At 44.3% G+C, this 12,032-nt stretch overlaps 1 long non-coding RNA gene across 1 annotated transcript in view; it reads right to left on the bottom strand.

The window, feature by feature from the left end:
* Nucleotides 1-12,032, bottom strand: part of LOC128344256 (uncharacterized) — a 61,134-nt gene that overhangs the window by 652 nt on the left and 48,450 nt on the right. The window lies entirely within an intron of this gene.

Here is a 12,032-nt window from a genome sequence, read left to right as displayed (position 1 = left end):
AAGCTTATGAGATCACCCAGCATTCTCTGTGTGCATCTGTCTATCTCCCTTCTCATCAACTTCTCAATGCCTGGACCAATAGGAACCAAATTGGGTACAGTTGTAGGGACACCTCAACGGTGTAAATTGTGACGATGTCATCCTCCCTGATTCAAGCTGGTGGATGTGTAAACATTTCAGGTGCAAGGGGCTAACTTGTGAACTGCCTTACGAATTTGAACCAAATTTGTTACAGCTATAAGGACACATAGGGATGCCTCAATGGGGTGGTTTGTGGTGATGTCCAACCCAATTCAAGATGGTGGACACATGGACGTTTGCGGCACAAGTGGGCTAACTTGTGGACCACCTAACTGATTTGAACCAAATTTGTTGCAGTTGTAGTGAGTGACACAAAGGGACCCCTCAATGGCATAGTTTGTGATGATATCATCCATTCCAATTCAAGATGCCGTTTGAGGCACAAGAGGGCTAACTTGTGAACTGCCTAACCAACACATAGGGACACCCAACGGCATAGTTTGTGATGATGCCATCCACCCCAATTTAAGATGATGGACACATGAACATTTGAGGCACGTGGCAACTGATTTGGACCAGATTTGGTACAGCTGTAGGGACACAGGGACACCTCAATGGCATAGTTTGTGATGATGTCATCCATCCCATTTCAATATGGTGGACGCACGAATGTTTGAGGCACAAGTGGGCTAACTTGTGAACTGCCTAACAAATTTAAACCAGCTTTGGTTCACCTGTAGAGACACACAGGGACACCTCAACGGCGTAGTTTATGATGATGTCATCCTACCCAAATCAAGATGGACATGTGATCATTTAAGGGGGCTAACTTGTAAATTAATATTATAGTGAAGGAAAGGAGGCAGATTAGTTCTTACCAGAACAACTTGTTCAGGTCATGTGACACTGCTGCTGCATTAGCTTAATTGGTTCATTGATCTGTTTCTGAGCTTAGTTCAAATGCTCTTTACATCGCACCTTCTCCTGTGTGATCCCCTCTGCCCACCCAGATTTCACAGGAAGCTCTAATTCATGTCCCACAACCAGCAGAAATGTGGTTGGTGGATGCATGGAACAAGGCCTTTTCTGTTATGGTGCCAGGCTATGGTCCGCCTTGGCTCAAGATGACCTGGATGGCCCCTCCTCTGATTAAAAAATGATGATATTTTTCTGGGGTTTTGGTGTGGATAATTAAATGTTTTTACTCCATGTAAAAATGTATGACTTGTTTTAAGTTTCACTGTACTGTTTAATGCTGTGTTGATATTTTCAATATATTTGTATCATTGTTTTTTTTGTGTGTGTGGTTTAATTGGTTTTATTCCTGTTATTTCCAGCCACCTTGGGAATGCAATATGCAGGATAAAAATCGTTAAACAGACATAAATAGTGTTTTATTTAGAAACATTGCCCCAATTGGTGGCCATAAAGAGTCTTGCACTGGATGGTAGCAGAATCCCAGATTGTTATATGTAACTTTTGGAAGTTCAAGAGATGATAATGTAATCATCTTGTTTTCTTTTTTTATATATATATAAAGTTTTGCACTGCTTAGTATAGGCTAGTTCAAATGTTCAAGCAGTCTTGAACATAAGCCATGTGGAAGCAGTTCCACACATCGAGTTATTTTTGTGAAGAAATCTTGTATGAATATTTAATAGTGTCAACACAGCTCTTTATCTGTCTATATGTCCATACATTTTTGCTTTTAGCTGCTAAATTGCCCAAAGTATTTAGGTAGATACTCACACAAATGGCTTAAGCTGTTGAACTGCCTCTGATTGACAGCATTTTGAGTAGATGCCCAAGTGGCTGTTTGAATATTTGAATCAGGCCATACCTACAAAGCCTGTATAGAAGGTTATTAGACACTCAGGCAGCTGTGTAGGTGCCCACATACTGTGTGAGAGCATCTTCCTGCAGTCTGGATTAGTTTTACCCATATTTCTTTTTTTGCTAGAACCAGCCCTTCCATGAGGCAAGGTAAAGTGGTTGACTCAGGTGGTGGATGGACAGTGGTTGGTGCCACACAGAGGTACACCTAGGTGATTTTGGAGCCTGGACCTAAAAGCCTTTGGAGCCCTGCCCCCCCTTCCTGCAGATTAAGCATCATCATGCTCTGCCAGGTGATCACACCACCCAGGACAGGCTAAAGAGGATTTGGGGGACCTCAGGGGCTATGGAGGCCCTGGACTTCAGCCCCAAAGTACAGGAGTAAGAACACCTCTGGTGCCACTGCTCCAGTCCCTGCTACTGTGAATACTACTCCGCCCTGCTTACCTACTTCGCTTTCCTCCCAACTCCATTGTCTTTCTCCCTCTCTGTCCATATCCCTTCCCTGCTGCTTCTGTTGCTTGTCTCCTCCTCCTGAGTAAAATGGGGAGGGAGCAGCAGCAAGTGCTTCTAGGGGGAGTTGAAGTGGAGGAAGAAGGGGAAGAATAACAGAAGAGAAAGTGGTGCATTTCACACTTTTTAATGGCTAAAAGGGAGAATGAGATATTCTTTCTTGCTACATAAACTTAAACATTCAAAGCACTTGCTCTTTCTGCTGCCTGCTGCCTGTTCTTGCATAAAATCACAGGAACGTCCTATCTCTATAGAATAAAAACTACAAGAGTCCTGCCAGCCTGGGCTACATTATTGGCCCAATTTCAAAGCTCTAGGCACAGCCATTATAGCACTGTGGGTTGGGCAGAAAGTGGGGTGGGGTTGCATCTTCATCTTAAGGTAAAGGGCAGATTCTTCCACATGGGGGTAGAATGGTGGTCCTATGGAGGCCTTCAGATCCAGAACCTTTTGTAAGGCTCTGCCTTGAAACAAGCCAGTTTTAGCCCTTTGTTGCTGCTTTTTTAAAAAAAAGTTCAAAAATTCCTTTAAAATATCACAGGAATGACTCATTGCCTTAAGAAGGGGGGGGGGCACAGAATCCTACCAACCTGGACTGCATATGTGCTAGATTTTATAACTCTATGACCAACCATTCTGGAGATATAAAGGGAGGGGGAGGCATGCCGTTATCCCCTTTTTTGAAGTCAAAGGGCACATTCATCTACATGGTGGTAAAATGATGATCCAAGGAGGGGCTTCAGTTCCAAAAGCTTTTGTAAAGTTCTGACTTGAAATAAGTCAGATTTCACAATTTTGGTCATTTTAATTCCCCTCCCTCCCCCAAAAATCACAAAAAATTAGAGGATTGAGTAATTCACTTGATATTCATTTAAGGGTTCCTGCCATGCTGTCCCACATTTGTGGACAGTTTCTAGGCCCAGCCAGTGATTTTTGCTGATTTTTCCCCTCTGCAGGGGGAAATCTGTTTTCCCCCCAAGGTTTCAAAATGGCAGTTTCTGCCATTTTGTACTTCTGACATCCCAACATGACTCCTGACATGAATTCCAGCTTTCTGACATCAATTTGGAAATTTCTGATCCAATATCAGAAACTCAGTGTCAGATCAGAAATGTTGGATTTTTTTTACTGATGTAGTCAATGCCGGATTAATTCTGATATTTCCGATCCAACTTTGCAAGCCTGAGAGAGCAGTCCCGCCCCAGAAGTACCCACCCCCAGATCATATCAGGAATTAAAGCAGATATCCAGGTTAGGAGGCCAGGGTTGCTCCTGCCACGTAGTTTCTCCCACAGGCAGCTAACCATACAATCATGTCAGCATAGGCCCTGGGTATTTAAGAGAATGAGCCCCACCGCCTGTTAAGATCATCTGGAGAGGTTCATCTGTGGCTGCCGCCAACTTGTTTGGCGACTACTCAGGAACAGGCCTTCTCTGTTGCTGCCCCTGGACTTTGGAATGCACTCTCTGTTGAACTAAGAGCCTCCCCATCTCTGACAACTTTTTAAAAGGTGCTGAAGACACATTTATTCGCCCAGGCTTTTAACTAGATTTATGGTTTTAATTTTTAATATTGGTTTCAAAAAATTTAATGTTACTAATTTTAATTTTTAAATTATTTTAATTGTTTACATGATTTAATGTTTTAAATTATTTTAATTGTAAACCGCCCAGAGATGCAAGTTTTGAGCAGTATAGAAAAACGTTAAATAAAATAAATAAATGTCAACACAAGCCCTCTTGTGCTTGCTCTTCACACTGATATAATTAAAGCCATCAGAACAGTGTAGGAAGCCAGTCTACGTTGCCTTCAAAAGGTTGCATTTCAAGCCCTTTGTCCAGTCACTGAATGTATGAAATGAAACTTTCTCATAAAGCAAATCCTGCACTTCTGATGCCATTTTGAGCAACCTGGAACCCAGAGTAACATTTTATTGACACCCTTTCTTACAATAGTCACTCTGCCTGAAGTCATTTCTTATTATAGGACTTTTCCTGATTCATCAGCAGTGTGGTTGTCTATCATTGCCCCAAGCAGTTATGTTGGGGGACATAGGAACATAGGAAACTGGGACATAAGAGCTTTAAAAACTATTGCTCTTACTTTTCTTTCTACATATGTGTTTTCTATCAAGTTTATGCCTTGTGGCCGTTCTTCCTAAGTATATGTAATCTTGATATGCCAACTCTTTCCCAATACTTTATTGACAACTGGCCAGGGACCAGAGGAGAGGGAAATAGTTTGCAATGCCCTGTACAACCTGTTTAATTTATATTTTTCTGTCATTTCTATCTACCTTGTCCTGTATTTTTGGACAGGGTCAGGTGTGTAGCTACAATTGAACAAGGTGGGACAAATGTCCCTGAGTCCCAAAGGGAGGGAGGCCCACTGACTGGGCAACAGCTCTCTCTTCGCTCTTGTGATTTGGGAGTGTGTGATATTATTTTCATAGAAGCAAGAGAAGCAGTGGCAGAGAATGTGTTGTCTTTTACCATGTCCTTACAGTTCTACTGCAGCAAAGACACGGGGGAGGAGAAGATGGGAGCCTGGGGCCAGGGGCCATCTTCATTTCTTGTTCCAGGACCTACTCCAACCTTGTGGCATTCCTGGACAGGGTGTAGATATCATCAGCAATGTTCACATTTTGTACAGTGATGGATGAGTGTTCACTGCAGCTCAGAGTACATGGTATGGCACTTGAGGACACATGCAGTATTTCCATTGCTATGTTCAAGTATTTCATAAACTAGGGCCATAGGCAATTCTCTTGCTTCAAGCCAGTCCCCATTCTAGGATTTAATGCTAAAGTCCTGTTCATTTAGGAAGTTACTATTCAGTAGCCAATCTCTAACTGCAGTCATGTATTTTTGCTGTGTATGAGCCATAGCTGCTTGAATACGTTATTTTATTTTTATTTATTTATTTACCATATTTTTATACCACCCCAAACCCACGTCTCTGGTTAGTAAAGGCATAGATAACGTCCTTCCTTACATGCAGCTGAAATATGTTACCTGGCACTTACTGGTGAGTGTGGTATAAAAGGATTACAGGCTGGAAGGCCAGCTTTAGGCTTTAGGGGTTTCCTCTTGCCTGGCTCCCTTAAGGTTCGTGGTGCGCTCATCTTGGCTGAGGAGGTGGGAGAGAGGAAGTAACGACTGAGCAACTTTCTCACCCGAGAGAGTTGCTTCTCCACCAGAACCACATGCAAGCTATGGGCACAAATATGGTCTTGGCGATAGGCAGTGGACCTTTCTGAGGGGCCCAGATCTTTGGCAACTACCCAACCATGTGGATTCCTGACATCCTGCCATGCTGAATGAAACAGAATCACTCCACCATAGATAGCAGTGTGCCTTCCATGAGGCACATTAGACCTCCAGAGTGGCAGACTGTGGGGGCATCAGCAGGGTGAAAAAATGCCCTGTCATCCACTGCCATGGGAGCAGCTCTTTACTGAGTAATGCTACAATCCTTGGCAAAGAGCTCCTCCAAGAAGGCACACCACCTCTGCCTCCTGTTCATGCTCACCTACAGACAGACACTGGTGGAGGGAGCCGAATAAGCGCACTGGGCCAGTAGAGTGCTGGCCTAGAGTGTCTCTGTGGAGGCACTCTATGTCAGTACTACTCACTGGCTCAAAACACTTCCTTCTTCCGCTCCCTTCCTTGGCTTTTCAAAACCCAGAGCAGAAGCAGAGGAGATGGATGGAGGAGATTGGAGGCAACTCCTGCTTGCATGCTGTTGAGTGATATGAGTGGGAAGGAGGGATGCAACAGGTGTGTGTGTGTGTGTGTGTGTTGCGTATATACATACATACACATACAATGGGGTGGAGAAATGGAAGGGGTGAGAGAGTGATGGGGGGGGGAGATAAGAAAAACTTTGGCCCCACTTTGTGCACCTCACACCATGGGATGGGGCAGTATATTACTTGCCTACCTCAGGCACCACAGGAGCTTGGTCTTCTAAAGTAAAAAAAGTAAAGTGTGCCATCAAGTTGATTTTGACTCCTGGCTCCCACAGAGCCCTGTGGTTTTCTTTTGGTAGAATACAGGAAGGGTTTACCATTGCCTCCTCGTGCGCAGTATGAGATGATGCCTTTCAGCATCTTCCTATATTGCTGCTGCCTAATATAGGCATTTCCCATAGTCTGGGCAACATACCAGCGGGGATTCAAACTGGCAACCTTCTGCTTGTTAGTCAAGCATTTCCCCACTGTGCCACGTAAAAAGCCATAGCAGATCCCATTTATACACGGTTGAGATTTTTGTCTTTAAACCCATGGGCTACAAACAGATGCTTTGCTGGATGTGTCCTCCATTTGGATATTATTTCATGTAAGCATACATTGGAGAAAATACTAGGATTCACTGTCTCACTAATATAAGCGGCCTTGCAAGACAAGCCTGTCTTTTGGCATTGCTTTTGCTTTGAAAGGATCCTAACCAAATAAATAACACTGATTAATGCAGAAGTTTCAACAGTAACATTTCTGAAATGTGCCCGGGTAGGCATTCTTGTCGCCCTCAGTGTGCCAGGCCAGATGCTGCTGCTTTATTTCAACAGCGGTTAAAAATAAAGGCACACATTGTCCCTTTGTTCTGAGCAGAATAATTAATTAAAATTAATGGGTGCTCTGTATGGCTGAAGAGGAGAAATATGCCCATGCCTGGAGTTCCTAAGCTGAAGCCAACCTCTTCTACAAGTTTGGGCCTGGTAAAAACAAAGCTTCTGAGGTGTGTGGGGGGGGACGAGGGGAGGGGTGTTATCCTAATACAAAATACACCAGTATGTTTGCACAATAGTCAGAAGTTTCAAGGCATCTTAGTAATGCAAATAAGAAGCCATTACTACTCTCCGTATCTTATAGATGTTGTCAATCAGATCTTTAAACCTCCAACTTGTTAATCTTTAGGTATACCACAAATACAGCCCAAGAACAGCAAAAACTATCAAGTGGAAGGAATGATTATTTATTAAAGTGTATAAAATATACACCTTACGGAACCAAAGTTTATCCTTTCACATAATGCTGTAGCTGTAGCACCTGATGTAGTCAGCACACAGCGGGTTCAGAACAAAGTATTTATTCTCACAGTGTACGCTAGAGTTGTGGAAGTCAATGTGCCACAATGTGCTTTATTTATTATTTATTTATTTATTACATTTATATCCCGCTCTTCCTCCAAGGAGCCCAGAGCGGTGTACTACATACTTGAGTTTCTCCTCACAACAACCCTGTGAAGTAGGTTAGGCTGAGAGAGAAGTGACTGGCCCAGAGTTACCCAGCTAGTATCATGGCTGAATGGGGATTTGAACTCGGGTCTCCCCGGTTCAATAATAATAATGTCAATAATATGACATTATTCTCATACTATGTTAATATATACAAGCACATGTGAATACAGCCAGGATTGGGGTATGTGCTACATGGCCTACAACTGTGCTAGATTTGAAGGCAGCCAAATAATACAGTTGCAAATCTGAGTTATTTGAGTGAGAGGCAAAGTGTAGCAATCTTGTTTGTCTAGCAAATGGCAAATATGCTATGTGTGACATTCTTCATGAGATCCCTAAAAATGCCCCTAGATCCAATCCAGATGCATTCACTTGTAAAAGTGACTCGTTTATACAAAGCAGAGATCTGAAAAGCTCACTGTTGATAATGATTACCTGACTGTCAATACTCCTTTGCATGTTTCTATCCGTACTACCTTTTTTATCTTCCTTAACAAGTTCTATGAGGGTTGCTATTGTTATTGCCAAATGAGGGATCTTTTACTTATTTAGCAACTTTCATTTGCCTTTGATATCAGGACTTATCCCTTTTACTGGGCTTATTATAGTTTTCTATTTGCAAGGTTTTTGTATGTTTTTAATATGGGGGAAACAATCATACATGTTGTCCTTTACTTGTAATCCAAAGCAGTACTGGCCAAAGCTTGCTCTGCTTATATAGATCAGCAGTAGGTCTGCCACAGTGTGATTTCTCCTCTATTGAGAAACCATCCAAATATTTATTTATTTATTTATTTATTTATTACATTTATATCCCGCTCTTCCTCCAAGGAGCCCAGAGCGGTGTACTACATACTTGAGTTTCTCCTCGCAACAACCCTGTGAAGTAGGTTAGGCTGAGAGAGAAGTGACTGGCCCAGAGTTACCCAGCTAGTATCATGGCTGAATGGGGATTTGAACTCGGGTCTCCCTGGTTCGATAATAATAATAATGTCAATAAAATGACATTATTCTCATAATATGTTAATATATACAAGCACATGTGAATACAGCCACACAATTTAGGTCCTAATCTGAGATTCTGAGAAGGAAGCTGGTTAAAAAGAAGCATAAAAATCGGAGCCAATTAAGGTTTCTCAAAATGGGCACAAGGCAGGCACTCATAGCCCATAAACAGCATTAAACACTTCAAGCCTTTTTAGGTCATCTCTCCAGGTGATCTCTCCAGGTGTGCATGAGAGCCAACACCGTGTATCAGTTTGAGAACCACAGAACTCTGACCTTCCAGCTATTGTTGGACTACAACTCCCATCAACCCCAGCCACAGTGGCCAATATTTATTTATTTATTTGGTTTCTGTACTGCCCTTCCAAAAATGGCTCAGGGCGGTTTACACATAGAAATAAATGGGGATGATATCAGTTTTAATTCAACATTTGCAGGAGGGCTGAAGTTGTGCAGCCCTGGGTTAGATTGTCGGACGAGATTAAGTTTCATTGTACTTATTTAATTGGATAGCATCCTCCAGACTACATTAGTCATAACTCTGCCCCATTGGAATTGATGGGACTTTGATGGATTGATGGTTTGGAATCTTGATTAGCAAGCATTTACATATGCAATTTTTATTCTTTTCAGTGTCCTTGTGGAAGGTTGTGACTGCAACTTGGGCATATATGTGTAGTACTACTCAATAAAGATATTTGGTTCTTCCAAGGCCATACCTCTTTCCTAAACCACATGGTGTAACTGTGACTCAGCAACCCAGCAGCCTCCCTCAGGCTCTCTTCCTGGTAAATTCAGCTCTAGCTCTGTTGTGCCACTGGGGATTGTCAGCTGCTTGCTAAGTTAGGCATGGTACGGTGTCTCAAGTCCCCTCAAACCTTCGTTTTCTAGAGAGCAGAAGTAAGAGGAATGAATAATTCTGTACGGAGTGGCTGTGTACTTTATCCACTCTCTGAATCCAGCCATAATCTGAGGCAAAATAATGGTCTCTATGAACTGCTAGGCTGGTCAAGTACAGTCGTTCTCAGATCTGGAAAACTGTGAGCACTGGAACTCTTGGAAATAGTGAAGAGTTATTAGACAAGTTATTTATAGAGTAGCTAACTGAACACTTAACGGTTCCATGAAACTGTTCCTTGTGTTGTTTTGTTTAATAGAAAAGGAAGTGATCCTCTAGTGACTGAAAACAAGGCTGCTTTTGAGAAGAAAAGCACATAAAATGACTAATTTTTTTTTTGCTTGGTGACTTATTAAGCAGTTGATGAAACAGCATGTTGCATCTGATGGGATATACCATCTCTCGTAAACACAGGGGGCTTTTTGTATTTAAAGAACAGTCTTGTATTATGACAATATTTATTGTGCAGAAATCCCTTTAGGACACTAGATGTCACTGAAACAAAGGCAGGAAAGTTTGCTCCCAAGATTGTACTTAATGACAGAAATTAAAGGAGGCCCAAGGTTTGTTGCTGGTTGTTCCAGAGTTTCCTGCATGTTCCGTTAAATAAAGCTGCCCCATGTTTTTCTTCATACATGTGGTAGTTCTGCAAGTCCCTGTGAGAAAACCATATACTAATACAGTACTGTGGATTTTTGTTGCGAATGTCTGAAAAAAGCTGCATGAATTAGGAACAACCTAAAACATATGCCTTTTATATATCTACTAGTGTTTTCAGGCCCGTTGCGATAACGGGCGCTAGTAGGGGAGAGTTCCCCCCCGCCCCACTTCCTCTGGCCTTCCCCCCCCCCCACGCCCTCCCAGCTGGCCGAGACTTCCTTACCCGAAGCAGCCCGCGACAGTCGGGCGATCTAAAATCAATTTTTTGCGAAAAAGAGAGGAGCTCCCGAACAGAGCTCCTCTCTGTGCTAAGCCAATGCCCAAACTGCTGCTATGGACGCAAAGGACGCCTATTGCGTCCTTTGCGTCCATAGCAGCAATTTGGGCATTGGCTTAGCACAGAGAGGAGCTCTGTTCGGGAGCTCCTCTCTTTTTCGCAAAAAATTGATTTTAGATCGCCCGACTGTCGCGGGCTGCTTCGGGTAAGGAAGTCTCGGCCAGCTGGGAGGGCGGTTGGTGGCCATGGCGGTGGCCGCGGAAGCATTCTTCTGGGCCATTTTGGCCCTTAATCATTGGGGGGGGGGAGTGGGGAAGGAGTATTTGGGCAGCTGGGAGGGCGGGAGAGTGGGCGGTGGTGGCGGCCGGGCGGACTCTGGGGGCGCCGCTGCCGGTCCGCCCCGCCCCCGCCTCACATTCCCGGCCGGTCTCCCCGGCTGGGCAAGGGCCCCAAGGACTCGCAGCCGCCTGGCTGCCACGGTGGCGCCAGGCCTCGGCGGCGGCTCCGCCACCACCTCGGCCGGCTTCCCCCGCCGCCTCCTCCCCCCGCCCGGCTTCGGCGGCGCGGCTCCGCCGCCGCCTTGGCCGCGCCTCGGCCAGTCTCCCCCTTCCCCGCATTCCCGGCTTCTTCGGGGCGGCCGCTTCTGGCCGCCCAAGATGGCCACCGGGTGCCGGCCGTCGTGTCTCCCTTGCCCTGTTCTGCGCATGCGCTCCACGCATGCGCAGAACAGGCCAGGGAGGCACGGACACACGCTTGGTGTCCGTCCACGGATGGACACCAAGCGTTTTATTAGAGAGGATGTTGTTGTATTGGTATCCTGCTCTTCCTCTAAATAATACATGGGCATACATGGTCCTCCCACCATATTTTCCTCACAACACTCCTGTGTGCATGGTAGGCAGTGTGACCTCAGATATTGTTGACTACAACTCCCATAATCCCCAAGCAAAAGCCATTGCAGCTGGGGATTCTGGGAGTAGTAGTCAGCAACATCTGGGAATCCCTGTTAGAGGGAACACTGGTGGTAGGTTAGACTGAGAGATTGTGATAGGCCCAAGTTCACTTGGTGAATTTCATGGCTGAATAAAGATTTGAAGAGGGGAAAGCAGGTGTGCAGATCCCCCCCCAAGCATTTGAAGAGTTCCCCCTCCTTTTTACTTAATTCTTCCAGTTGAACCTAATCACTCATATCTTCACCCATATTTTTCTCTCCCACAAAGATATCTTTCTTCTCCTCTCAAAAGAATTGAGTGGCTTTTCATGCTTTTCCCCTGTCTGCACGCCTGGAAAAAAAAGAGGCAATAACACCCTCAAACAAGTGCTCAGAACAAAATATATTTGAGTACTACACATATTCCTGGCAAGGTTTGGTCACAACTTCCTCAAGGGCACTGAAAAGAATAAAAACTGCATATGTAAATGCCTTCTGAGCCACCTAATGGCGCAGCAGGGAAATGACTTGATTATCAAGCCAGAGGTTGCTGGTTCGAATCCCTGCTGGTATGTTTCAGACTATGGGAATCACCTATATTGGGCAGCAGTGATATAGGAAGATGCTGAAAGGCATCATCTCATATTGTGTG

Source organism: Hemicordylus capensis, chromosome 2 (genome assembly GCF_027244095.1).
Source record: "Hemicordylus capensis ecotype Gifberg chromosome 2, rHemCap1.1.pri, whole genome shotgun sequence".
Lineage (NCBI taxonomy): Eukaryota > Metazoa > Chordata > Lepidosauria > Squamata > Cordylidae > Hemicordylus > Hemicordylus capensis.
The sequence above is the reverse complement of the archived record's forward strand: the minus strand, read 5'-3'. Positions and strand labels throughout refer to the sequence as shown.